Genomic DNA, 26,954 nt, shown 5'->3' with positions numbered 1-26,954 from the left:
CTCAGTTATATGACTTTATTTATGAGTTCCTGTCACAAATGTCACAGTTTTTGGTAACTGACTAGAAGTCATCGAGTAAAACGGAAGTAATATCTTGCATTCCCGAAGGAAATGTTAAAGGCCCTCCGTGATTCCTGGTCTACAAACACGCCATAGGACACAATGTGACCGGCCCTCTTATGTTGTTTGCAGATAATGCTATCATTTACCGCCTTGTAAAGTCAGCACATGATCAACACCAATTACAAAATGATTTAGAGAAGATATCTGTATGGTGCAAAAAGTGGCAATGGACCCTAAATAATGAAAAGTGCGAAGTCTTCCACACGAGTACCAAAAGAAATCTGCTAAATTTCGGTTACACGATAAATCACACAAATCGAAAGGCTGTAAATTCAACTAAATACTTAAGGATTAAAATTACGAATAACTGAAATTGGAACCATCACATAGCTAATGTTGCGGCGAAAACAAACTCAAGAATGCGATTTATTGGCAGAACACTGAGAAAAGGCAACAGGTCTACTGAAGAGACTGCTTACTCCACGCTTGTCCGCCCTCTTCTGGAGAAATGCTGTGTGGTGTGGGATCCGCATCAGATGGGACTCACGGAGGATATCGAAAAAATTCAGAGAATGGCGGCTCTTTTTATACTATCGCAACATAGGGGAGAGAGTGCTACGGACATGGCGCGTCATTACAACAAAGGTGTTTTCAGTTGAGGCAGGCTCTTCTCGTGAAATTTCAATCACCAATTTTCTCTTCCGATTGCGAAAATATTTTATTGGTGCCCACATCCATAGGGACGAATGATCATTATAATAAAATAAGAGGAATCAGACAGAAAGATTTAAGTGCTCGTTTTCCCCGCGCGCCGTTTGAGAGAGCAAGGTAGAAAAATAGCTTGAAGGTGGTTGGATAAATCCTCCGCCAGGCACTTCTACATCTACATCCATACTCCGCAAGCCACCTGACGGTGTGTGGCGGAGGGTACTTTGAGTACCTCTATCGGTTCTCCCTTCTATTCCAGTCTCGTATTGTTCGTGGAAAGCAAGATTGTCGATATGCCTCTGTGTGGGCTCTAATCTATCTGATTTTATCGTCATGGTCTCTTCGCGAGATATACGTAGGAAGGAGCAAAATGCTGCTTGACTCCTCGGTGAAGGTATGTTCTCGAAGCTTCAACAAAAGCCCGTACCGAGCTACTGAGCGTCTCTCCTGTAAAGTCTTCCACTGGAGTGTATCTACCGTCTCCGTAACGCTTTCGCGATTACAAAACGATCCTGTAACGAAGCGCGCTGCTCTCCGTTGGATCTTCTCTATCTCTTCTATCAACCCTATCTGGTACGGATCCCACACTGCTGAGCAGCATTCAAGCAGTGGGCGAACAAGTGTATTGTAACCTACTTCCTTTGTTTTCGATCTGCATTTCCTTAGGATTCTTCCAATGAATCTCAGTCTGGCATCTGCTTTACCGACGATCAACTTTATATGATCATTCCATTTTAAATCACTCCTAACTCCCAGATAATTTATGGAATTAACTGCTTCCAGTTGCTGACCTGCTACATTGTAGCTAAATGATAAAGGATCTTTCTTTCTATGTATTCGCAGCACATTACACTTGTCTACATTGAGATTCAATTGCCATTCCCTGCACCATGCGTCAATTCGTTGCAGATCTTCCTGCATTTCAGTAAAATTTTCCATTGTTACAACCTCTCGATATACCACAGCATCATCCGCAAAAAGCCTCAGTGAACTTCCGATGTTATCCACAAGGTCATTTATGTATACTGTGAATAGCAACGGTCCTACGACACTCCCCTGCGGGGCATCTGAAATCACTCTTACTTCGGAAGACTTCTCTCCACTGAGAATGCTGCATTCTGTTATCTAGGAACTCTTCAATCCAATCACACAATTGGTGCAATGCAAAGTAATGATGTAAATGTAGATACTGCACTCTCATACGTAGGGCTACAAGTGTTTGTACGAGTTGTACAAGCTCATTTTGCGGTCCCCCTGCATCAGTTGCCACTACAATTATCCGTCGAGAGATATCTGTATATGAAGTAGCAAGCCTAGAATGGCTCACGCGCCTCAACTGCGGTGTGACCTGTCCCGTCGGCGGAAAATCGCTGTAACAGCCACAGCGCTGATAGCCGCTATCACCCGTGGAGTCACTACTGAGGCAAGCGCCTCGTTGTTTTCGGTTAGGCCGGCTGTGCGCTGTCTGGTGGATCCCCGCGCTCTCAACAGAGTGTTGTCTCTGACCCCCGCAGCGATAACACGCGCCGTTCGTCTTACGTGTCGTCGCTTCGTCGTGCTTTTGCATAACCGGATGTGCGCTGTAGCGTAAAGTTGGTAGAGACTGTGCAACACAGAGTTGAACCCTTTTCTCTTATCTCGTATTTCAACATAACTTGAGTGCACCTTTCAGTTTATGTGTAGCTTCAATTTCTTCAGCTGAATCCAAATTGGCGCATTAATGCATCGCTGAGCACCTTCGAGGTCACTAAACATTGCACATTTCCCTGTACTGTACCACGCCGTAAACTTGCTTACAACGTCTTCCTTCCTTATGGAGGAGGTAAGCTACTCCTATTGCACGCTCTGGTGTAACCACACATTATTTCGAGCAGTTAGTTCATCATCCCACGCGAATAGTAAACGGTTGTGAAAACACACTCGACCTCTTAGCAACAAATAATACTGAGTTAATAACCAGCATCAAAACCGATATAGGGATTAGTGAACACAGGGTTGTCGTAGCGAGACTGAATATTGTAAATCACAAATCCTCGAAAAATGAGCGAAAAATATACCTATTCAAAAAACCAGATAAAAATTCACTTGACGCCTTCCTGAGAGACAATCTCCACTCATTCCAAATTAATAATATAAGTGTTGACCAGATGTGGCTTAAATTCAAAGAATTATTATCGGCAGCAATTGAGAGGTTTATACCAAATAAACTAACAAACGACGGAGCTGATCTTCCTTGGTACACAAAACGGGTTAGAACACTGTTGCAGAAACAACGTAACAAACATGCCAAATTTAAACAGACACAAAATCCCCAAGATTGGCGATCCTTTACAGAAGCTCGAAATTTAGCAAGGAATTCAATGCGAGAAGCCTATAACAGTTTCCACAACAAAACTTTGTCTCGAAACCTGGCAGTAAATCCAAAGAGATTCTGGTCGTATGTGAAGTATGTTAGCGGCAAGAATCAATCAATGCCTTCTCTGCGCGATAACAATGGAGATGCTATCGAAGACAGTGCTGCCAAAGCAGATTTACTAAACACAGCCTTCCGAAATGCCTTCACAAAAGACGAAGTAAATATGCCAGAATTCGAATCGAGAACAGCTGCCAACACGAGTAAGGTAGAAGTAAATATCCTCGGAGTAGTGAAGAAACTTAAATCACTTAAAAAAAGCAAGTCTTCTGGTCCAGACTGTATACCAATTAGGTCCGTTTCGGAGTATGCCGATGCATTAGCTCTATACTTAACAATCTTATACAGCCGTTCGCTCGACGAAAGATCCGTACCCAAAGACTGGAAAGGTCACACCAATATTCAAGAAAGGTAGCAGGAGTAATCAACTAAATTACAGGCCCATATCGTTAACGTCGATATGCAGCAGGATTTTAGAACATATATTGTGTTCGAACATTATGAATTACCTCGAAGAAAACGGTCTATTGACACACAGTCAACATGGGTTTAGAAAACATCGTTTCTGTGAAACACAACTACCTCTTTATTCACATAAAGTGCTGAGTGCTTTTGACAAGGGATTTCAGATCGATTCCGTATTCCTGGATTCCCGGAAGGCTTTTGACACTGTAGCACACAAGCGGCTCGTAGTGAAATTGCGTGCTTATGGAATATCATCCCAGTAATGTGCCTGGATTTGCGATTTCCTGTCAGAGAGGTTCGTAGAGATTGACAAAATGTCTTCGAGTAAAACAGAACTGATATCAGGTGTTCCACAAGGTAGTGTTATAGGCCCTTTGCTGTTCTTTATCTATATAAACGATTTGGGAGACAATCTGAGCAGCCATCTTCGATTGTTTGCAGATGAAGCTGTCGTTTATCGAGTAATAAAGTCATCAGAAGATCAAAACAAACTGCTAAACGATTTAGAAAAAATATCTGAATGGTGCGAAAAATGGCAGTTGACCGTAAATAACGAAGCGAGTGAGGTCATCCACATGAGTGCTAAAAGGAACGCCTTACTGTTCGCTTACACGATAAGTCAGTCTAATCTAAAAGCCGTAAATTCAACTAAATACCTAGGTATTACAATCACGAACAACTTAAATTGGAAAGAACACATAGAAAATGTTGTGGGGAAGGCTAACCAAAGACTGCGTTTTATTGCCCAGGACACGTAGAAAATGTAGCAGACTCACTAAGGAGACTGCCTATACTACGCTTGTCCGTTCTCTTTTAGAATACTGCTGCGCAGTGTGGGATCCTTACCAGATAGGACTGACGGAGTACATCGAAAAAGTTGAAAGAAAGGTAGCACGTTTTGTATTATCGCGAAATATGCGAGAGAGTGGCACAGAAATGATACAGGATTTGGGCTGGAAATCATTAAAAGAAAGACGTTTTTCGTTGCGACGGAATCTTCTCATGAAATTCCAATCACCAACTTTCTCCTCCGAATGCGAAAATATTTTGTTGACACCGACCTACATAGGGCGACACGATCATCACGATAAAATAAGGGAAATCACGGCTCGTACGGAAAGATAAAGGTGTTCATTCTTTCCGCGCGCTATACGAGATTCGAATAATAGAGAATTGTGAAGGTGGTTCAGTGAACCCTCTGCCAGGCACTTAAATGTGATTTGCAGGGTATCGATGTAGATGTAGATCCCAGCCCTCAAACAGTGTTAAGGCCTTGTTTGTTGAGTCTTTATAAGCGGACATTTCGCGGAATACAGTGAAAGAAACTGCATCGATCAGGTACTGCTCTCACCCAGTAAGGAAAGCAGTAGTTCTACATAAATTAGTTGACTAGCAGTCCTGGGAATAATATGCGTGAGAACGGCTTGACCAGCCGGCCAGGTGGCCGTGCGGTTCTAGGCACTTCAGTCCGGAACCGCGTGACTGCTACGGTGGCAGGTTCGAATCCTGCCTCGGGCATGGATGTGTGTGATGTCCTTAGGTTAGTTAGGTTTAAGTAGTTCTAAGTTCTAGGGGTCTGATGACCTCAGATGTTGAGTCCCATAGTGCTCAGAGCCATTTGAACCATTTTTTTTTTGAACGGCTTGACCATGCAAACAACGAGATACAACTTACCGTAAAAAAGCAAAAGGTGACTACCAAGAACTGGAGGAAAGGGGGTGGCTTAATGTCGCGTAGAAGAAAGTCACCAGTAGAAAACGAATAAGCCATACGGAGCGTGTCGATACTGGGTTTCCCTGTGTTAGTGGAAAAGAACCGAGCGTCGGGCATTGCACCGCTGTATAGCGGGGCGGCCCCACTTGTGCGGGATTCGCCGAAGGTCCGACCAGCGCAATTGCGCAATGCAGCAGAGACCCGCTAGGCATTGCAGTTTATTGCATTCGGAATTTCGCACAGTGTTTTTTATAAACCCTGAACCCTTCATCATGTTCGGCCTGGACATCAAAACAGTAAGAGCGCTTTTCTTTTGTACGAGTCAGTGGTGACTTCATAATGCTACACTAAAAGTAAGCTGCTGAGAATTTTTCCGAGTTGTATGGCCTTGGTCCATGGTCGGCAAGACTCAGCACAACCAGGAGCACCTCCGATGATGTCCAACGTAGCCTTGGACGAAACGTCAGGGATAGAAGAGTTCCATGGACCACGGACATGCAACCCGGAAAAATTCTCAGCAGCTGAAACATCCGGTTGTAAAAGCCTTCATTGTATGACTGAAAGTAAGGCTTTGGGAATGCTGATGAACGGCCACGGCAAACAGTGTCACCATTCACCATCAGATGATAGAAAATAAATGTGTTCCGCCGGTCGTGTGGCCGTGCGGTTCTAGGCGCTACAGTCTGGAACCGCGCGACCGCTACGGTCGCAGGTGCGAATCCTGCCTCGGGCATGGATGTGTGTGATGTCCTTAGGTTAGTTAGGTTTAAGTAGTTCTAAGTTCTAGGGGACTGATGACCACTGCAGTTGAGTCCCATAGTGCTCAGAACCGTCTGAACCATTTAATGTGTTCCGTGATGGAAAATATATTAGAGAGACAAAAAATGGTTGAAATGAGCTCTGAGCACTACGGGACTTAACATCTGAGATCATCAGTCGCCTAGAACTTAGAACTACTTAAACCTGACTGACCTAAGGTCATCACACACATCCATGCCCGAGGCAGGATTAGAACCTGCGACCGTAGCAGTCGCGCGTTTCCGGACTGAAGCGCCTAGAACCGCTCGGCACCACGGCCGGCTAGAGAGGCAGGAGGGGAGTTTTCGAACAGGTACAAGAAACATAAAGGTGCATTCAGATTGAGTAATTATGACAAATCAGCTGTTGGGAATCATATCTACGAACCTGGCCATCTCTTAAAGGACGAGAACAAGCCTGGTTAGCACACTGGACAGGCATTCTGGAGGGTGACGGCTCAAACCCGTGTCCGGCCATCATGATTTATGTTATCAACGATTTCCTAAATCGCTTAAGGCAAATGCCGCGATTGTTCCTTCGAACGGGCCTGTGCTCCGTCTCTAACGACCTCGTTGTCGACGGGAAGTTAAAAACTAATCTCCTCCTCTAAAAGAAAACAGAAATCATACGCATACAGGGTAGTCAGAAACAGTCTGCCGGCCGCGGTGGTCTCGCGGTTCTAGGCGTTCAGTCCGGAACTGCGCGACTGCTACGGTCGCAGGTTCGAATCCTGCCTCGGGCATGGATGTGTGTGATGTCCTTAGATTACTTAGGTATAAGTAGTTCTAAGTTCTAGGGGACTGATGACCACAGATGTTAAGTCCCATAGTGCTCAGAGCCATTTTTGAGAAACAGTCTGAAAGCTTGTAAGGATGTTACAGGAGAGGTTGTGCTGGGAAATAATTGTTAAGAATAAAATTCGATGCCTTGCGAGCGTTTCCGAGTTATTTAGCATTGAAGTTAGCCATTCAGGTCGCTGCGAGTGCAAATTCAAGCACCTGCACGCGCTAGAATGTGGTCTATAGGCTTGTGTAACACTTGTTGAAACGCTCATTACCAGTTAAAATGTGCGTTTCTCGGAAGTGATAAATTTAAGCTAGGTGAGCAAAAGTTACGTTTCTTCGATTTGAGGAAATCAAACGAAGCACAAGTTTGGAGACACTGCCTACAACATCCGGGCCTCGGCGGAAGCGTCAACTTGACTCGCTTGGAGCCCGCGCCAGAACTGTGGGACGCGGGCTGTTGTCTAGTGTGTGTTATGATATGGGGCGGCCACGGAGATGCCGACTATATTAATGTAAGACGAGGACCCACAGTGCAGCGTGTTTTTATTCTATTTTATCTTGCGAACGCCGCAGTTATTATCGTTGGTAGCTTTTTTAGTGTTTTAACTTCATGAGCTAAGTTTCAACCTGATGACGATAGCATTGTCTCTCGAAACGCGCTGTTTAGCCAATTATTACTTTCTGAATTAATTTTTATGCTAATTTCAGAACAGTTCTTTGTCTCCTATGCTGTATAAATTTTTCATAATGGACCAAACTTAATTTTATTTTTAGTTGTACTAATTTTATTCGGACAGCAAGCTGGGAACAGGAAAATGCCCTACTTTTTATATGAGTGGAGTAACTCGGCGAAGCAGAAATATTGGAATGTAAAGGTTTGACCAAATCGGAGACATTTCGTGTCTAGAGCTTAGAACATATTCTTGCGTTGATCACTTGTAGACGACAAAAAATATGGCTTCCATCACTGCATATCAAATTCGGCATGATGAAGCGAGTTGTAATGACTCTTCCACAAGTTACTCCGATCTGAGAACATTTCTACGAAAGTTTCTTTCCTCAGTCAAGAAAACTGAAACCTGGAATTTTTGCTAGTCCTCAGATTCACAAATTGATGATCTCGAATTAGAGAATACAATGAAACTTAGGGAAAAGATGCGTGAACTGCCTTCAGGTCTGTTGGCTGGAAACACCGTAGAGAAAAAAGAAAACATCTGAATTACAAGATAGTAATACAATGCTTTTTACCATGAATATAAAAATGCTGACCACTTCCCTAAAGACGTGAGAGATTGTAGTGTAGAGCAAGCAGAACGCTTTCAGCAGTGCTTTCAGGAATGGATTAGAATTACCCGTGATTTTCTCTTTTCAGTAAATGTGTCACATTCTGAAACAATAATTACGTAAAGTAACAGACGTACATTTTCAGTCGTTGCTTTTAAAAGACCCACTGTGGGTCAAAGATTCCTGTGCAAATCATACTTGATGCCATTATATATTGCAACAACAGAAGTTCATGCGTTTATAAATTTCGCGCTTACACTGAATTGCTTTAATGCATTAGCAGACAGAAAATTTAGTTATAGAAAATTAAATAACTCTTTTAACACCTATAACACAGTAGAATTTTCAGCACGCTGTCGAATCTGCGTAGTGACTTCGCATTATGCACGTTGTTGTGTGGCGTGTTACACAACCACACGTGAATTTATTGCACTCCCTTTGGATTGTTTCAGTGAGTGATCTGCTCGCTTAGCTTAAGACGCAGCACGCCTACTTTGTGACTAGGAGGTGAGCCACACCCAGACTCAGACTGAATCTGCCTGGCACATTACGACCTTGTGTTTGGTACACCAGCCAGCGTAGCTGTGATTTTTAGGCGCTTTTTCACGTTCGGTCAGACAAATGCTGTACAGGTCCCTATCTATGCATCGCCAAATTACGATAGTCAGACTGTTAAAATACTATAATACAAAGAACAGAGTTTATACGTCTAGTTTTCCTTAGATTAAGTAACTGTTTGCCTGTTTTTCATTTTCTTCCATTAAAAGCGCTGTCGTCTCGACTTTTATGTAACACGAGGTGCTCTTATTTCGTTACCACGGACAATTCGGCTACAAATTCATTACCTTCTGCACTGCACTTCTCAAGGAAATTCAAAACACTGGCTACTCTATTGTGCTCCTGAGTCAACATTTTCGGAACTCATCGTGAGCACAACTTCCGACAGTTTAAGCATTCTGTAAGAATATGATAAAGAACACGCCTTGAAACTTATTAGATAATAAAATCGTGAGGTAGCTGTTTTCTCTAATTTTTGCATTAACTTTCTGCGCGAAGTCTTCAGTGATGACTGTGCTCGCCAACTTCACACTTCATCACGAACTTTGCGTAGATTCGACGATGTTCGTTTTGGGCTGTATGTCGCCCAGATGGTAAACGATCGGGTGTTCGAGCGACGCTTCTAGCATTTTGCACAAATGGCTGGAGCATTGGAGAGGACGGGCTGGGGTGGGGGGTGGAGCCAAAGCAAGATAAGTCCACTACGTTTGATTTTTAATAGAATCTTTGAATTCCTGTACGGGAGTCACGCACGTAGTTAAGATTGCACAGCGCCTTAAGATTGACGTAACGGATTTTTTTTTTGTCCTGTGTAATTTTTTATTTGGGACTGTTTTATCACTGTAAGCGCTTCAAGACGCTTTGTACTTCTATACGTTCAAGCCTCATAAGCTTCTCAAAAAAAGTATATAACAATATCAGCCGCAGTGACGAAAGGATTTGTTAACATGCTAATTGTATTAAAAAATCGACATGCTGAGTTTATGATCCGTCCATACAACACCCTGTAAACGACTGGCATACAATATCCTTTTCTGACCACAACTACGTACCGATTTTTCAAAACTGAAGTGTAGATAATCACTTTCTGAGACACGTCTCAATAACTAACAATACAAAAAAGAACCTACGTTGCGCAGGACATAGAAGCAATGGCCGTATTAAGGTAGAAAAGTTTTATGTCACCCCAACATTTTGTTGGTAGGAGCTCAAGCAAGTCAAATTTATTATTTATTCAGGTTTCTGTGACAGCTGCGTGCAATTTTTTGGTGGTAATTACATTCGAACGTTAACGTTCATTCTCAAACAACTGCGTGCGTTTCAGGTGTTTGTTATAGCGTAATTCCACTGATACACTTACAAGACATCCTCATAACGCATTTGTGCATGATAAATGTGGTAAGATCCTAATACTAAACTAAAAACTCGCCCCTTGAAAGTACCACTTCTGTATTAGGGTTATACCACATTCACCATGCATATCTGTTTTATGAGGATCTCCTGTAAAGTGTATCAGTGGAATTACGCTCTCTCAAATAGTTAAATGCAGGCAATGGTTTGGGAATGGATGTTAATGTTCGAAACTAGTAACCGCCAAGAAATTGTACGCAACTGTGACAAAACCCCGAATAAATAATAAAAAAAAGTTTTCGTTAGATAACGGACTAGCATAGCATTTTAGAGACACAGGATAGGTCACAAGTATAGCCGATGCGTTCAGCCGTCAGCCGATACCCTGGGACAAATAACCGAAAATTGAAAGAATTACGCAAATGTGAGGAAACACACAACTGCCGATAGATGGACGTATCTCGAGGATAGGCATGTCAGCGCCTGCCGACATGAGTTTTCTCTTGGCACACCCGACAACTGGCGATACGCTGGCCACCGTGTAACGAGGGGAAGCACCACACCATGCACCGAGTTACTCACACATACTGGGTGTTCAGTGATACGGAAGCTGCTAGACTTCATTTTATGGGAAAATACTGTAATATCATGATTGTGTTTTTCACGTGAGATATCGCCACCGTGACACAGCATTTGTGTTAGGTGTGGGAAATATCAAGTGGGCGCGGGGGGGGGCGCGGTAGGAGGGGGGGGGGGGGGTAATCCATTGCCGTCTTCCTTCTCTTTTTTTTCGTGTTTCTCAAATACATTAAAAATTCAAAGAAGGATGCAATTTTTTGGCTTATAAATTATCACAACTGGCGGACAAGTGACGGCTCATCGCCCACTAACCATCTGCTTCAGGTAAGGTAAGGTGTCGACGAAAATGTCGATGATTAAAATGGAGTGATATTAATGGTATCCCCTGTCATGAATGAAGCCTTAGGTTTATAATTTAGAAAATGACAAACGCACTCAACGCTGCACTACAGTGGGGCTAATCTCAGAGACGGAAACATGGCCGGCCGAAGTGGCCGTGCGGTTCTAGGCGCTGCAGTCTGGAACCGCGAGACCGCTACGGTCGCAGGTTCGAATCCTGCCTCGGGCATGGATGTGTGTAATGTCCTTAGGTTAGTTAGGTTTAACTAGTTCTAAGTTCTAGGGGACTAATGACCTCCCATAGTGCTCAGAGCCATTTGAACCATTTGAACGGAAACATGGTTGGTTGGTTGGATTTTGGGAAGGAGACCAGACAGCGAGGTCATCGGTCTCATCGGATTAGGGAAGGACGGGGTAGGAAGTCGGCCGTGCCCTTTGAAAGGAACCATCCCGGCATTTGCCTGGAGCGATTTTAGGGAAATCACGGAAAACCTAAATCAGGATGGCCGGACGCGGGATTGAACCGTCGTCCTGCCGAATGCGAGTCCAGTGTCTAACCACTGCGCTACCTCGCTCGGTACGGAAACATGAATTATGTTATTCTCCAGAAATAGTTTCTGGTTTCACTCCTGTTCTTGGGCATAAATGACTTTCAAAAGACTGTAAAAGAATATCCAAAAATTTCAGCGTTCGTCAACGATACATCTATGCCATTGATTACGGATTCAAACTGAACCGTTCCAGTCACAATACATACACTGAAGCGTCAAAGAAACTGGTATAGGCAAGGGTATTCAAATATAGAGGTATGTAAACAGGCAGAATCCGGTGCTGCGGTCGGCAACGCCTATATAAGACAACAAGTTCAAAAAAATGGTTCAAATGGCTCTGAGCACTATGCGACTTAACTACTGAGGTCATCAGTCGCCTAGAACTTAGAACTAATTAAACCTAACTAACCTAAGGACATCACACACATCCATGCCCGAGGCAGGATTCGAACCTGCGACCGTAGCGGTCGCTCGGCTCCAGACTAGCGCCTAGACAACAAGTCTCCGGCGCACTTGTTAGGTCGGTTACTGCTGCTTCAGTGATAGGTTATCAAGATTTAAATAGGTTTGAACGTGCTGTTATAGCTGGCGCACGAGCGATGGGGCACAGCATCTTCGGGGTAGCAATGACGTGGGGATTTTCCCGTACGACCACTTCACGAGTGCGCCGTGAATATCAGGAATCCGGTAAAACATCAAATCTCCGACATCGCTGCGGTCGCAAAAAGATCCTGCAAGACGGGACCAACGACGACTGAAGAGACAGAACTGCAACGCTGCCGCAGATTGCTGCAGATTTTAATGACGGGCCATTAATAACTGTCAGCGTGCGAGCCATTCAACGAAACATCATCGATATGGGTTTTCGGAGCCGAAGGCTCAGTCGCATATCCTTGATGACTGCACGAAATATAGCTTTACGCCTCGCCTGGGCCCATCAACGACATTGAACTGCAGATGACTGGAGACATGTAGCCTGGTCGGACGAGTCTTGTTTAAAATTGTATTGAGAGGCTGGACGCGTACGAGTATGGAGACAATCTCATGAATCCATGGACTTGCATGTCAGCAAGAGACTGTTCAAGATGGTGGAGGCTCTGTAATGGTGTGGGGCGTGTGCAGTTGGAGTGATATGGGATCCCTGATATGTCTAGATACGATTCTGACAGGTGACACATACGTAAGCACCCTATCTGATGATCTGCATCCATTCGTATCCATTGTGCATTCCAACGGACTTGGGCAATTCCGGCGGGACAATGCGACACTCCACACCACCTGAATTGCTACAGAGTAGCTCCAGGAACACTTTTCTGAGTTTAAAAACTGCCACTGGTACCAGACTCCCCAGACATGAACATTATTGAGCATATTTGGGATGCCTCGCAACGTGCTGTTCAGAAGAGACCTCCACCCCCTCGTACTCTTACTGATTTATGGACAGCCCTGCAGGATTCACGGCGTCAGTTCCCTCCAGCACTACTTCAGACATTAGTCGAGTCCAAACCACATCGTGTTGCGCCACTTCTACGTACTCTCGGGGGCCCTACACGATATTAGGCAGGTGTACCAGAGTCTTTGGTTCTTCAGCGTATGACAACGGAACAGTCCCTCGACTATTTCACAGCCAATTTATTGTCTTAATTTCACACAGACTCATTTAATGCAATTTCAGACAGAGAAATTGACCCTCAGGTGCCAGTAAAGACGGTAATAGCTACATAATAAAATGTGGAAAATTTCTTGGTGTCCAAATTATAACAAACTAAAGTTGAATCATCGAACTAATAAACTGATTATAAGGCTAAGTTGCACGGATTTTCAATACACGTATCTCAAATTATGTAGTTCTGCAGAAAATATGGTATCCAAAACCAGTTAAGAATATATTTCACAAAAACGAGCAAAACGAGTACTGCAGAATAGCCTCTTCAGAGATCTCTGAATTCATTTCAGTATTAAATAATATTAGTACTTTATTTAATGCTCAGTTTCGTGCTTAATTAAACGACCTGAAACTAGAAACTTCCGCCTCGATACGAGATCTCGAAACACGATGGGAGAAGTGAATTGATGCGTTATTTGACTCTCACGGACCTAACATTTTCCAAACTCGCAGTCCTTCGGCAGCATTCCACGATCAACGTGACTAATGAACTGACTGAATATGTGGGAGAACCTGCGTCTTTAGAACATTAGAGCTTTCAAAAGTCGGTTGCGACGTTAGGAGGTTGGAAAGGTGTGTAGAGTACCACGCCACTAGCAGTTAGAACTACATGACAGCTCTACCCTCCACCCTTACTATCCCGCTTCCATTTAATGCTGACAGGGTCCCTGAGCTGAAAGTACCGTTACTGTACCTGCTGCTGTGTGTTTCAAGGTTGTACCACGTTCTCTGGCCACATTACTATGTCTCGAGAACCGCTAACTCATCAGCGCTGGGGAAGAATACACGGACACAAACCCGAGAATGCCAAGAAGTATTCACTTGCTGATGTGTCTCAGGGGCGTCAGATTCTGATGAATGGCTATTCATTCACGCATATATACGTCAGCAGTGCTACATTGCTCCATTTAATTATGCTCCTATCTCTGTGACATCAAAGTTCTTTCTTAATGAAACCTCGCATTTAGGATGATTTCATAATTGCATAATTATACTCAGCTGAGCGCTCACCTTGCATCCAGCAAGTTCGGGGAACACCCTCTTCGATGTAAGTCGTGACGCTCGGCACTGCACCACATCTACGACTGATAACCGGGATACAATAGCACAGAGTAGCTTCATGAGTATATGACTGCCGCCACTGTTTTAATACTAACGGAATTCCGTATATTATACTGGACGACAAACATTCAACGAAAAAAAAAATTATATTTTCCCTTTTCATTAAGTGTAAAAGGACAGACAATTTTCTCAGCATACTCTGACGTCTTATCGGATACAGCACGCAACATAAACCGACTATTTGCTAGGGATGCTGCTGCATTTCTTTTGACTCATCAGTCTACTGACTGGCTTGATGAGGCCCGCCACGAATTCCACTCCGTCAACTCTTCATCTGAGAGTGGCAATTGCAACCTACGTCCTCAGTTATTTGTTCGATGGATTCCAATCTCTGTTTTCCTCTACAGTTTTTACCCTCTACAAATCCCTCTAGTACCATGGAAGTTTGTCGCTGGTGTCTTAACAGACGTGCTTCCACCGTGTCCTTCTTGTCAGTGTTTTCCTCATATTACTTTCCTCGCCGATTCTGCTCAGAACCTCTTCATTCCTTACCTTGGCAGTCCACCCAGTTTTCAAGATCCTTCTGAGACCCACATCTCAAATGCTTCTGTTCTGGTTTTCCCGCAGTGCACGTCTCATTCCCATACAACACTGTGCTCTAAATTACATTCTCAGAAATTTCTTCCTCAAATTAACACCTATTTTTGATACTAGCAGACTTCCCTTGGCCCGGAATACCCTTTTTGTCAGTGCTTATGTCCTCCTTGCTCATGGGTTATTTTGCTGCCCAATTAGCAGAATTACTTAGCTTCATCTACATCGTGATTCGGTGTTACGTCTCTTGCTGTTCTCATTTCTGCTAGTTTTCACTACTTTCAAATTGTTCAAATGGCTCTAAGCACTATGGGACTTAACACCTGAGGTCATCAATCCCCTAGACTTCTAACTACTTAAACCTAATTAACCTAAGGACATCACACACATCCATGGCCGAGGCAGGATTCGAACCTGCGACCGTAGCAGCAGTGCGGTTCCGGACTGAAGCGCCTAGAACCGCTCGGCTACAGCGGCCGGCTCACTACTTTCATATTTCTTCTATTTCCTCTCAATCTGCTGCCTCTCAATCTGCTGCTTGTAAAGTCTTCAGAGTACACACTGAAAAAGATCATACAAGTCAGTCAATCAGTAACAAGTAAATAATTATTTTATATCGTTTTACAACAGTTGTCACAGTGATGAAATTCATATAAAGCAGCATATGTACCCGATGAATTGCATAGTCCGCTTGTTTAATTTGTAATTAGGTGTTGTGGATTACTATCGTTGCTGGGTGATTCTAAGGAAATGCAGAACGACGTAGGCAGTAACTCCACTTGGTACGACTAATGGCATACCTCTTTAAATGTGAATAAATGCAACACAGGGCCCAGCACAAAGAGAAAGACCCTGTAGTATCCCATTACAAGATTATGGAGCCTGCCACATCGTTTACATCTACATCTACATCTACATACATACTCCGCAAGCCACCGTATGGCGCATAGCGGAGGATACCTTGTACCACTACTAATTGTTTCCTTTCCTGTCGCATTCGCAAATAGCGCAAGGGAAAAGCGGCGATCTACATGCCTCCGTATAAGCCATAATTTCTCTTATGTTCATGGTCCTTTCGCAAAATGTACGTTGACGGCAGTGGAATCGTTCTGCAGTCAGTTTCAAACATCTGTGACTAAAGAGGCCCTTATTCCTTCAGTATTTATTGCGAAATAATAATCACCGTCAGAGATCGGTATTCACCATTCGCGCAGTATATTGAACAAGACTTCAGATCTTTAAAAATACTGACCATCGCTCAGTATACTGTATGTACCGTGTGTGACTGGTATTGCGCAGTACATGGCAGTTGCTGTCGCTGCTGAGAAAAATTCATTTCGCTGCAAACGAATTTCCACAATGAAACTGTAAAATGTGCAGGACAAAGTATCAGGAAGTTGGCTGGAGAGTGTATATGAATGCACTACGCAGCGGTATGAGAAACGAATTTTATGATTGACCAGGAAACGCCAGGTACCTCGTCTCCCACAACTGCAGAGGAAACTGGAGGTCTTGATGCCGTGACAGTAAGCAGACATATTTATTTTACTTGTAGTTGTTTTCAGAATCGACAAATGAGATCAGGTGTCAGCTGTCCAGTGAGCATATATCTTTACTTTTCTTGTAACGTTGTCAGTGTACACACTTAAAAAGATCATGAAAGTCCATCAATCAGCAACAAGTAAATAATTGTTTTATATCGTTTTGCAACCGTTGTTACAGTGATAAAATTCATAGAAAGCAGTATATGTACGCCATAATTACATAGTTCACTTGGTTAATTTGTGATTAGTTGTAATTTGTAATCTATGCTGCCGAGAATGAACTCCTGGTCTATTGAAATGTTCACTGGCCGCTGTTCAGACTTGTTTCGCCTTTCTGCGTAATTTGTGCTGTGTTTTTCAAGGCAAGCAACTCAGTCGTAATATATGCGAGCTCCACACCGTCGAGCACCTTTATATGGAGGCAAAGTTGTAACTGACGCTTCCAGGCCATGTTGCTCAATAATACTGTACCGTTCTTGGCCTCGCACTTCCTTTTAATATATTAATACAGCAGTACTGTGTCAATAATATTGACCATCTGAGGGCCGCTTATATTCCTAAGAAATATAAAATGAGACGAACACGTGAAAGGAGGGTTGTGGGAAAGTGCAACGCATTTGTATAGGAAACTCATACAAACCGATAATGCGATCAGTTCTAGAATTCTGTTCGTGCTTTGAGTGTGTATGAAGTAGGCATGAAGAAGGCATTAGTCATACCGGAGAGAAGTTCCTAGGCTTCCGCTCCCTAGTGGGAAATTCACATATCCTTTCGATTCCTCCAAAGAATTTTACTTTGATACCTACCTTTAGTAAAACTAGTTGTATATGACCGTTCACCTTTAAATATCTGCGGACTCTTAACTCAGTCAACTCTTTTATGACAGCAGTCTCTCGATATTTTAGAGACGCTTCTCCTGCAATATCTGCCTCTGGAGTTGGATGAGCTTCTCTGGTGAGAGTGTTAGCAGTGACTGGTCGCCAATCGTGTAATCAAACAATAACGGATCTTTGCGCTGAGTTATGTGCAATACGTTGCGTTTATTTTTCATGAGGGCCAACCCAGCGTCTCTGATCCAATTCGGAGCCTTTCCACATTTTTAATGACCCCAGTGGGAATTTAATATCCAACGCTGTTTCATCACAAAATGCAGGCCCCAACCCCTGATTTCTATTTTATGTGTATGAGGGCCTAGTCTAAGGCATGTTTCAGTGTCTAACGTTTCGTCTTCTAACACTGGAGACGTAGTTCATTTGCAAACTTAAACAAGTTCAACAAGACGATCTTTTATAGAAATGTTTTCTGGTCAAAATTATCCGAACAGCTCTATGCAAGGCGTAATTGACCACCAGATGTCACCAGACGCGGACCCGGCAGTATATGAGGGGGAGAGTACTGCGTTATCAGTCCATTTCAACGTGCAGAAAAGTACTTGATGGAGCTCCTCAAGACTCGGTGCTGGGCCCTGTCTTGTACAGCGCTTACACAGCGTCACCACGTGTTTGCAAACTCATTTATACTGCAGGCACAGACGACCAGATGTAATACAGACTGCAGAGACGTAGAATAGTGGTCATCAAACTGGATCATCAAGTTAGAAGCTGCCAAGAGCCAGGTGATTCTACTCACATACTGGAGGTCCAGACTTATAGGAGACATCCCTCTCTTCGACACCCCCCGCCCCGCCCCGCACACGCCATGCACATCAACAGCTAAATATCTAGGGGTCACACTTGATCGCCAGCTGACGGGTTAACACCATGCCGACGACACCTGCAGGAAAAAATTCTGCGATACTGGGAGCCCAGTCCACTGATTAATGAGAGATCTCCGCTCAATGAAGACTGATGAGCGAGCGTTTTCCGAGCGACGGTTAGATCAATCATAGACTGTTACACCTGGCCTGTATGGAGGAACTGCAATTGAAATGCATATTGTGCTAAAGTCCAACACATCCACACTAAAGTGCGCCGGCACATATACCACGTTACCAGTAATTTCTCCGTTTGCTGTCTTCACGAAGCTGCAGGAGAGAGGTAAGTCGTCCAGGCATTGACGGAGCAAGCAGAACATAAGTCGCAACACTCACCGAATACTTTCATACAGTGCCATGGCAATGAAAACACAGACCACTCGAAATGGCCCGTGCCCCTACAGCGCAGGCAATAGGCCAACATGAGTCTAGATATTAGCAATTAAGTACGGCACAAGAGAAGACACGTTCAGTATTAGAGGTTCAAATGCACCACCCACTATCAGAACCAGCAGACAATTGCTACAGGTAACATACTGCACCCAACAGCTCAGCAGGTGGAAGCTATTCCGAATAAGGCAAACGGGTGTTGTCAGTAGAGAAGCTGTAATAACAGAATAAGTTGATCTGGAGAGCTCAGTGACTTCGAACGTGGACTAGTCTTCGAATGTCAACAAATAAATCCATTAGGGCATTTAACCCTTTAAGGCTGCCCAAGTTGACTATTGGTGATATGGCTGTGAAGTGAAAATGAGAGGGAGCAACCACAACTAAACCAGACCCAGACAGGCCTGATATACTAACGGACAGGGACTGTCGAGCATTGTTGAGGGCGCTCGTATATAAAAAAAAAAAAAAAAGCACGCATGGATTCAGCTTAAGGAATCACTCGTGAAAGTGCTACAGGCGGTCCATCTAATACAATGACCATGCGTAGGGAGTTAAAAATGAAAGGAGTACAGCGGTCGAACAGACGCACGTTTCTATATTCAGTGCTAAGTGCTGCTTGAGGTGGCCGGCCGTGTGACCGAGCGCTTCAGTCCGGAACCACGCGGCTGCTACGGTCGCAGGTTCGAATCCTGCCTTGGGCATTGATGTGTGTGATGTCCTTAGTTAGGTTTAAGTAGTTCTAAGTCTAGGGGACTGATGACCTCAGATGTTGTCCCATAGTGGGTTGGGTTGGGTTGTTTGGGGAAGAAGACCAGCCAGCGAGGTCATCGGTCTCATCGGATTAGGGAAGGATGGGGAAGGAAGCAGTGAGCGATTTCTGCTTTTACCAGTGGGGGGGATGTCTTAGGGGGTTAGTATAATTACATATGTTACCCATGGTTAAACAGTTATTTATAAATAGATTTTAATGACGAAACTCACTATTCACGCGTATGCACTATCAGAAAAGCCATCATCCCTTGTTATATCTTTAAAAGTACATTATAGGTAAAGCTTATTTACAAAATCATCTACATACAGGTATACGACGGGAATTCAAAAAGTAAAGGCACATTTGTGAAAAGCTGCGCTCATTCTGTTGATAGAAAACTGAAAGATGCGTTATTTTTCTACGTAACCTCCCTGGACTTCAATGCAGTTTCCCCGACGTTTTACGAGTTTTTTTTTTTTATTTCATCAGAAAATACGTTTTTCGATTGCATCTGTAACCAATTTTGCACCGCAGCAATGACGTCTTCATCACTTTCAAATCTTCTTCCCTGTAGTGCTTCCGTTAAGGGTCCAAACATGTGAAAATCACTTGGAACCAGGTCTGTACTGTATGGTGGATGTTCCAGCACCTCGAATCTCAACTCCTTTATTCCGTCGGCTGTCCGTTTGGCAGAATGTGGGCGAGCGTTATCTTGCTGCAGGATGACACCTCTTCACAGTTTTCCACGACATTTGGATCTGATTGCAGGTTTTAGTTTCGTACGCAACACATCACATCCACCATATAATACAGACCTGGCTCTAAAGCCTCGTTTACGCTGGGGCGACGTCTTGCAACATTGTGGCATGCTACGGAAATGTAGCGTGCGTCGTCTTGTAGTATGCTACAACAGGCAACATATTGCGGCGTATGTTGCATGCGGCAGATTAATTTATACCAAAGCAACAGAATTTGTGCCACACGTGTGTCGGTCTTGCACTATAAAGGATAATAAAGTATCGCAGCGGCGGCCTACTTGGTACTTGCACATGCAGCTAACAACGGAAATGAAAACCAAAGGAAAAGAAAACGATGGTGGAAGAGAAGAGTATTTAAAGAAGGTCCACGAAATAGTATCCTAGGAACTAGAAGCAGATGATGGTGCGTTATTTAGTAATGTGTGCTTTCGTCCCAGGCGCGTTAGTCCGCGCCATACCGTTGCCAAAAGGCGGCCTAACGGTAAATGCTCGTACAGGTACCGGGCCGGTCACCACCCTGTCTCAGGGCCCGGGGTGGGAATTTCAGCCCCCAGCTCACCCAACTCTGCGGTACGACTGCTGCGGTATGACTGCCTCACTACTTTCCTCGCAAGCTCTCAAGTAAACGGATGACGCACCTTAGAAGAAAGCAACAATGACAACATGAGAATGATGATTTAGTTCTAAATGTTTCGAAATGCTTAACTACTAAATAACACTTTTTCAAAATTAAGCAAACATATTAATAGTATTAATAGTAAGACTGTATTAAAAACTTTCAGTGTTCGGCTCCACAAATTTAAATTATATGTAAAGTTTACTCCAGTGCGTGGGAAATAAATATCCCAGGTTGGGATGCATAAACTAAAGCCAGAGGAGGGGATGGTCTGATGCAGAGGGGGGGGGGGGGGAACCCCCCCCCCCCCCCATCCCCCCCTGAAAAATCGCACACTGGAAGGAGGTCAGCCGTGCCCTGGCATTTGCCTGGAGCGATTTAGGGAAATCACGGAAAACCCAAATCAGGATTGCCGGACGCGGGATCCCCACAGTGCTTGGAGCCATTTGAACCATTTTTTATATGCCTGAAGTGGCGTAAAGAGCTACGTCACTGGTCAGTGGCTGAATGGGAACGAGTGATTTGGAGTCATGAATCACGATATACGAGTATTACGTGGCAATCCGATGGAAGGGTTTCGGGTTGGCGAATCCGTGGAGAATGCAATAATGAGTGAACAGTGAAATAAGGAAGAAATGATGTCACGGTATGGGGGTGTTCCTCGTGGTTAGAGCGTGATCCACTTAAAAAAAAAAAAAAACACTTAAGCTTAAGAAAATGCTAAATGCTGAAGGACATGAACACGTTTCACAGCGTTATGTTCTCAGTGTAGTAGAGGAACAGTTCGGAGGCAGTGCTTGTATCAGCATGACAATGCAAACCCTGCCACGAAGCAGCATCTGTGAGGCAAGGGCTGGAGGACAATGGCGTTCCCGAAATGGACTGGCGTACCCGAGTCCCGGCCTGAACCCAATGGAACATTTTTGGGGATCTTCGACCTGGTTCCAGGCCCTAACGTCCAACAACACTATCTTCTCTGCTTTCGCCTTTTGAGCAGTGGCGTTGTACTGGTTAATAAAAAAGAAAAAGAGAAGAAAAGAAAAGGTTGAAAATGGGGGAAGAAATGGCGAATAAAAAGGATATTTTCAAATCGTTAATGACCGTGAAAAAGGGAAAGAATGAAATGCAAATCGGACTTCGTACTACAGAGAAGCTATCGGACTTCGTGATTCGGAAAAGCTATTGTTTGGGTGGTCCTTGTGGCGTTTCTGAGCAAAAGTCAAACAAATTTCTACTACAAAAATTATTTGAAAGAGAACAGAGAATAACAAAATGTGATTAACAGGGGGAAATGGTGTAAATAAGAGTTCATTCATTACCAAGTTAATATGTCTTCTCTCGTGCGGCGTCCAGGTCTTGTTCTCCAAAAATCTCCTGCTTCATTTCTGCATGAAAAAGTCGTAGCTGCTCCAAAATCTTGCAGTAAATTTCATCGTCCAGGAATTACTAATGTCTACGAATTAAAACCATCTTGATATTGAATGCAATGTATTTTACGGCTGCTTCCATCCTCCAAATTTCATACAAGCTTCCACAATACAATACGTCTGCACATCAATAAGTTTTTACGTCTTAATCAGACTAACGAATAAGTTTTACGTCTGAATCATACCAAGACTAGCGAATAAGTGAAGTTAAGCTTCCGCTCTCAAGAGACGAGAGCGGGTAGAAAACAAAAAGAGTTACAATTTTTGTACCTTCATTTTCTTATAAATATTTTCTCTGCCGTCGAGCGCTCATACAGCTGTGACGGTATAACTGATATCTGAGGGAACGAGTGTAGCGCGGCGAAATTCAAAGTCCCGTTACAGCGTGCTGATATTCCTCCACAGACATTCAGACACCTCACAGAAATAGTCGCCAGCAAAGTTCTACCATAAAGGCGAAGGACGGCCACACCTCGTGTTAATGTCCACTAATAGATGGCGATACTGTTATCAGGTAGTGTATGTTGATGACAAAAGGCATGTATATAGGAAGATAAACTTAAGCACATTTGCAAAGTAATTTTTTTATTTTTTTGCATAGGTATTTGTGTTACACAGAAGTTCCTTTCTTTTTCATTTCTTGTTCCGTTTGTATTCCGTCAGGCAGAAGCAGATTCTGGACATTTATTTATTTCTTCATTCAAGTCCACTTTCTTGATGACAACAATGGCCTGTTAGATAAACAGAAGTCCATCATTCGAACCTTAGTGATAACATATTCCTCTTATCCTGTAATGAATAATGAACTAAGATTAGTGTGTCTGTCGTACTGTTTCTGGCCAAAGGTTTCAGCAGAGCGAAAATTTCGTAGAAATTACGTATTGGATTTATGTCCGAATTTTCATAGCCAGACCCCCCTGCGGGTTCGGAGGTTAGAATAGGCCCGCGGTATTCCTGCCTGTCGTAAGAGGCGACTACAAGGAGTCTCAAACTTTTCGGCGGTATGTGATGGTCCCCTGTTGGGTTTGACCTCCATCTGTCAAAATTTTTCCGAAGAGCGAGCCGATTGGGGAAGGGCGCCTTACTTGGTGCATTGTGTCCATCTAGCGATCAGACCTTCCGCCAACTTCTTTGTCGTTGCATTGCAGTCCTGCCCTCTCTCCATCTCTTGGGCATGGATACGTTCCTGCGTGCATTTTCCACCTTGCGCTGTGCAGTGCCACTTTCTGCACTGATGGCGACGATGGACCACATGTCACCTAACATCCAGCACGATAGCCAGTCCGTTGTGGTGGGGCCGCCATGTACCCTGTTGGTTGTAGCCCCCTGACAACACAGGGATAGCTCTACTGATGCCTGCGCCGTTAACTCCCCACGTATGCCAAGGAGTAGATGCCCGTCTCCCTGGGGCATCAGGACTCCCGGCAATGGCCATCCTGCCAGGTGGCTATTGCTGCGGCTGGGTGGCGCCCATGGGGAGGGCCCTTGGTCGGAGTAGGTGGCATCAGGGCGGATGACCCGCAATGAAGCGTGGTACATCATCTCTCGCTGGCGGCCAGCCGCCAGCAGTCTCTAAGCATTCTCGGGCTCAATTTAATGCTCAGAAGTACGATGCGAAAACGTTCCCCTCTCTGGCCACGCCGTGGGAGGAGCGTAAGTCTCAGGATGGAGGTAACAGTTACTCGCCCCGATTCTTAGTTTGCACGAGAGCTGATGGGGAGTCTTTTCTATCCACAAAGCCTCAGTTCTTCGTCGAGCATTTAGAGGACAAGTTTGGGGAGGTGGAGGGCTTGTCCAAAATGCGCTCTGGGTCAGTACTGATACAAACGGCATCCTCCACCCAGTCACGCAGGTTACTTGCTTGTCACAAGTTGGGGGATGTTAACGTTACCATTACACCACATAAGAGTTTAAATATGGTCCAAGGTGTTATTTTCCATAGGGACCTACTTTTGCAGTCTGATGACGAGCTGCGCGCCAACTTAGAGCGTAGAGGTGTTCATTTCGTCCGGCGCGTTCATCGGGGTCCGAAGGACAATCAGGTTGCTACCGGTGCCTTCATCTTGGCCTTTGAGGGTGATGCACTGCTGGAGAAGGTCAAGGTGATGGTCTACCGTTGTGACGTTAAGCCCTATATCCCTCCCCCAATGCGGTGCTTTAAGTGCTGGAAGTTCGGCCGTATGTCTTCCCGCTGCACTTCCAGCCTCACATGTCGAGATTGCGGACGCCCATCACATCCCAATACTCCATGTGCCCCGCCTCCCATCTGTGTCAACTGCGAAGAGCATCATTCACCTTGCTCGCCTGACTGCAAAGTCTTTCAGAAAGAGCGCAAAATCATGGAATATAAGACCCTGGACCGGCTGACCTATACTGAGGCCAAAAGGAAATATGACAGACTCCATCCTCTGAGAATGACATCTTCTTACGCAGCTGCTACAACTACTGTGCTAGCCCCATCAGTTTCGAGACTTCCAGCCAGCTCAATGAGCAGTACGACTCCTCCTGCCCCCTTGCCCGTGGGGAGCTCTACCCAACTGGTTGCTCCTGCACCACCTACCTCAGGAGCAACATCCTCCCACCCATCGGGGATGTCCGTCCCCGCTTCTCAGCCGGAGAAGCGTCTCACTTCTTCGGCTACTCTCGTCCGTAAGGGTTCCCTTGGGTCCCTCCCTTCCCAGGCTTCCACCAGCGGTAAGGATGATGGCCGACAGTGGCATAAGTCCCCACCAGCGGCCGGGCATAGGGCTTCACGATCCTCCTCCGTCCCGGAGACTGAATCAGTGAAGCCTTCCCAGCCGGTGAAACCCAAGGTTCAGCGAGAGAAGTCCAAGAGAAAGCCTCTTACAGTCTGTCCAAAGAACTTGCGGTGGCACCAACCCCACCGCACCCCTCGAGCTCTGCATCTGAGGATGAGGTCGAGATTCTGGCGTCCGCTGAGGACCTTGATCTCGCCGGTCCCTCAGACACCATGGATGTCACTCGCACGGGTACTGAATCAGTGGCAGTGAGTGAACAAGCGGCGTAAATTGCCTTCCCAGTTCCTTCACGCCTTTCTCAGCCATGGACAATATCATCCTCCAGTGGAACTGCAGCGGTTTTTTCCACCATCTAGCTGAGCTCCGACAACTTATCAGCCTTCACCCTTTCTTCTGCATTGCTCTTCAGGAAACTTGGTTTCCAGCAATGCGAACCCCCGCCCTCCATGGCTATCGGGGTTATTATAAGAACCGGGCGGCTTATGAAAGGGTGTCTGGTGGCGTCTGCCTCTATGTCCTTCACACTCTGCACAGCGAGTCTGTCCCTCTCCAAACATCTTTAGAGGCTGTCGCTGTTCGGGTGTGGACGCCACAGGCTGTTACCGACTGGAGTCTTTACCTTCCACCTGATGATGATGTCTCGCAGCATGTCCTGGCTGCGCTGAAAGCCCAATTGCCGCCACCTTACTTGCTACTGGGCGACTTCAACGCCATTAACCCTCTGTGGGGTAGGTCAGTGGCAACAGGTCGAGGCGCCACCGTTGAGCATTTATTGTCGCAGCTCGATCTCTCGATTTTAAATGATGGTGCCTTCACACACTTCAGTGTGGTGCATGGCAAATACTCCGCCATGGACTTTACCGTCTGTCCAACGGAGTGTGCATGACGACCTGTGTGGTAGTGACCATTTTCCGATCTTTCTGTCACTACCACAGCGTCACTCTTCTGGGCGCCCTAGCAGATGGGCTATGAATAAGGCTGACTGGGACTTGTTCTCCTCCACTGCCGCTATTGAGCCTCTCTCTAATGATGGCCTTGATGCGGTGGTTCAATCGGTCACCACCGGCATCGTTACTGCCGCCAAATCTGCCATTCCCCGTTCCTCTGGGTCCCCTAGGTGGCGGACTGTGCCTTGGTGGTCGCCTGAGATCGCTGCAGTGATTAAAGATCGCCGGCGGGCGCTACAGCGTCACAAGCGACATCCCTGCATTGAACACCTCATTACCTTCAAACGGCTGCGTGCGCGGGCCCGCCGCCTTATCCGCCAAAGCAAGCAGGTGTGCTGGGAGCGGTATGTGTCCACCATTGGCCTCCATGTCTCTCCATCGCAGGTCTGGGCCAAGATCCGACCCCTCTATGGCTATCGGCCCCCTGTCAGCGTCCCTGCGCTCTCACTGAATGGAGCAGTTTGTACAAACTCCGATGAAATTGCCAACAGCTTGGCAGAGCATTTTGCTCTTAGTTCCGCTTCTTCCAATTACCCACTGACCTTCCGCTCCATTAAAGAGCGGATGGAACGTCGGAGCCTTTCGTTTCGCACCCACCACCCAGAATCTTACAATGCTCCATTCAGAGAGTGGGAATTTCGCAGTGCCCTAGCCGCTTGCCCTGATACCGCTCCTGGGCCAGATGGCATCCACTGTCAGATGCTGAAACACCTTTCAGTGGACTGCCAACGACGCCTCCTCGACCTTTACAACCGTCTTTGGGTCGAGGGGGAGTTTCCGCCGCAAAGGCGGGAAAGCATTGTCATCCCCGTTTTGAAACCTGGAAAGAACCCTCTGGAGGTGGACAGCTACCGTCCCATTAGCCTCACCAACGTTCTTTGCAAGTTGCTTGAACGGATGGTGAGCCGGCGCTTGAATTGGGTACTGGAGTCTCGGGTTCCGTAAAGGCCGCTCCGCCACCGACAATCTGGTGAGCCTGGAGTCGGCCATCCGTACTGCCTTTGCCCGCCGTCAGCACCTGGTCGCTGTCCTTTTCGACATGCGGAAGGCGTACGATACGACACGGCGTTATCACATCCTT

This window comes from Schistocerca serialis, chromosome 1 (assembly GCF_023864345.2).
Source record: "Schistocerca serialis cubense isolate TAMUIC-IGC-003099 chromosome 1, iqSchSeri2.2, whole genome shotgun sequence".
Lineage (NCBI taxonomy): Eukaryota > Metazoa > Arthropoda > Insecta > Orthoptera > Acrididae > Schistocerca > Schistocerca serialis.
The sequence above is the reverse complement of the archived record's forward strand: the minus strand, read 5'-3'. Positions refer to the sequence as shown.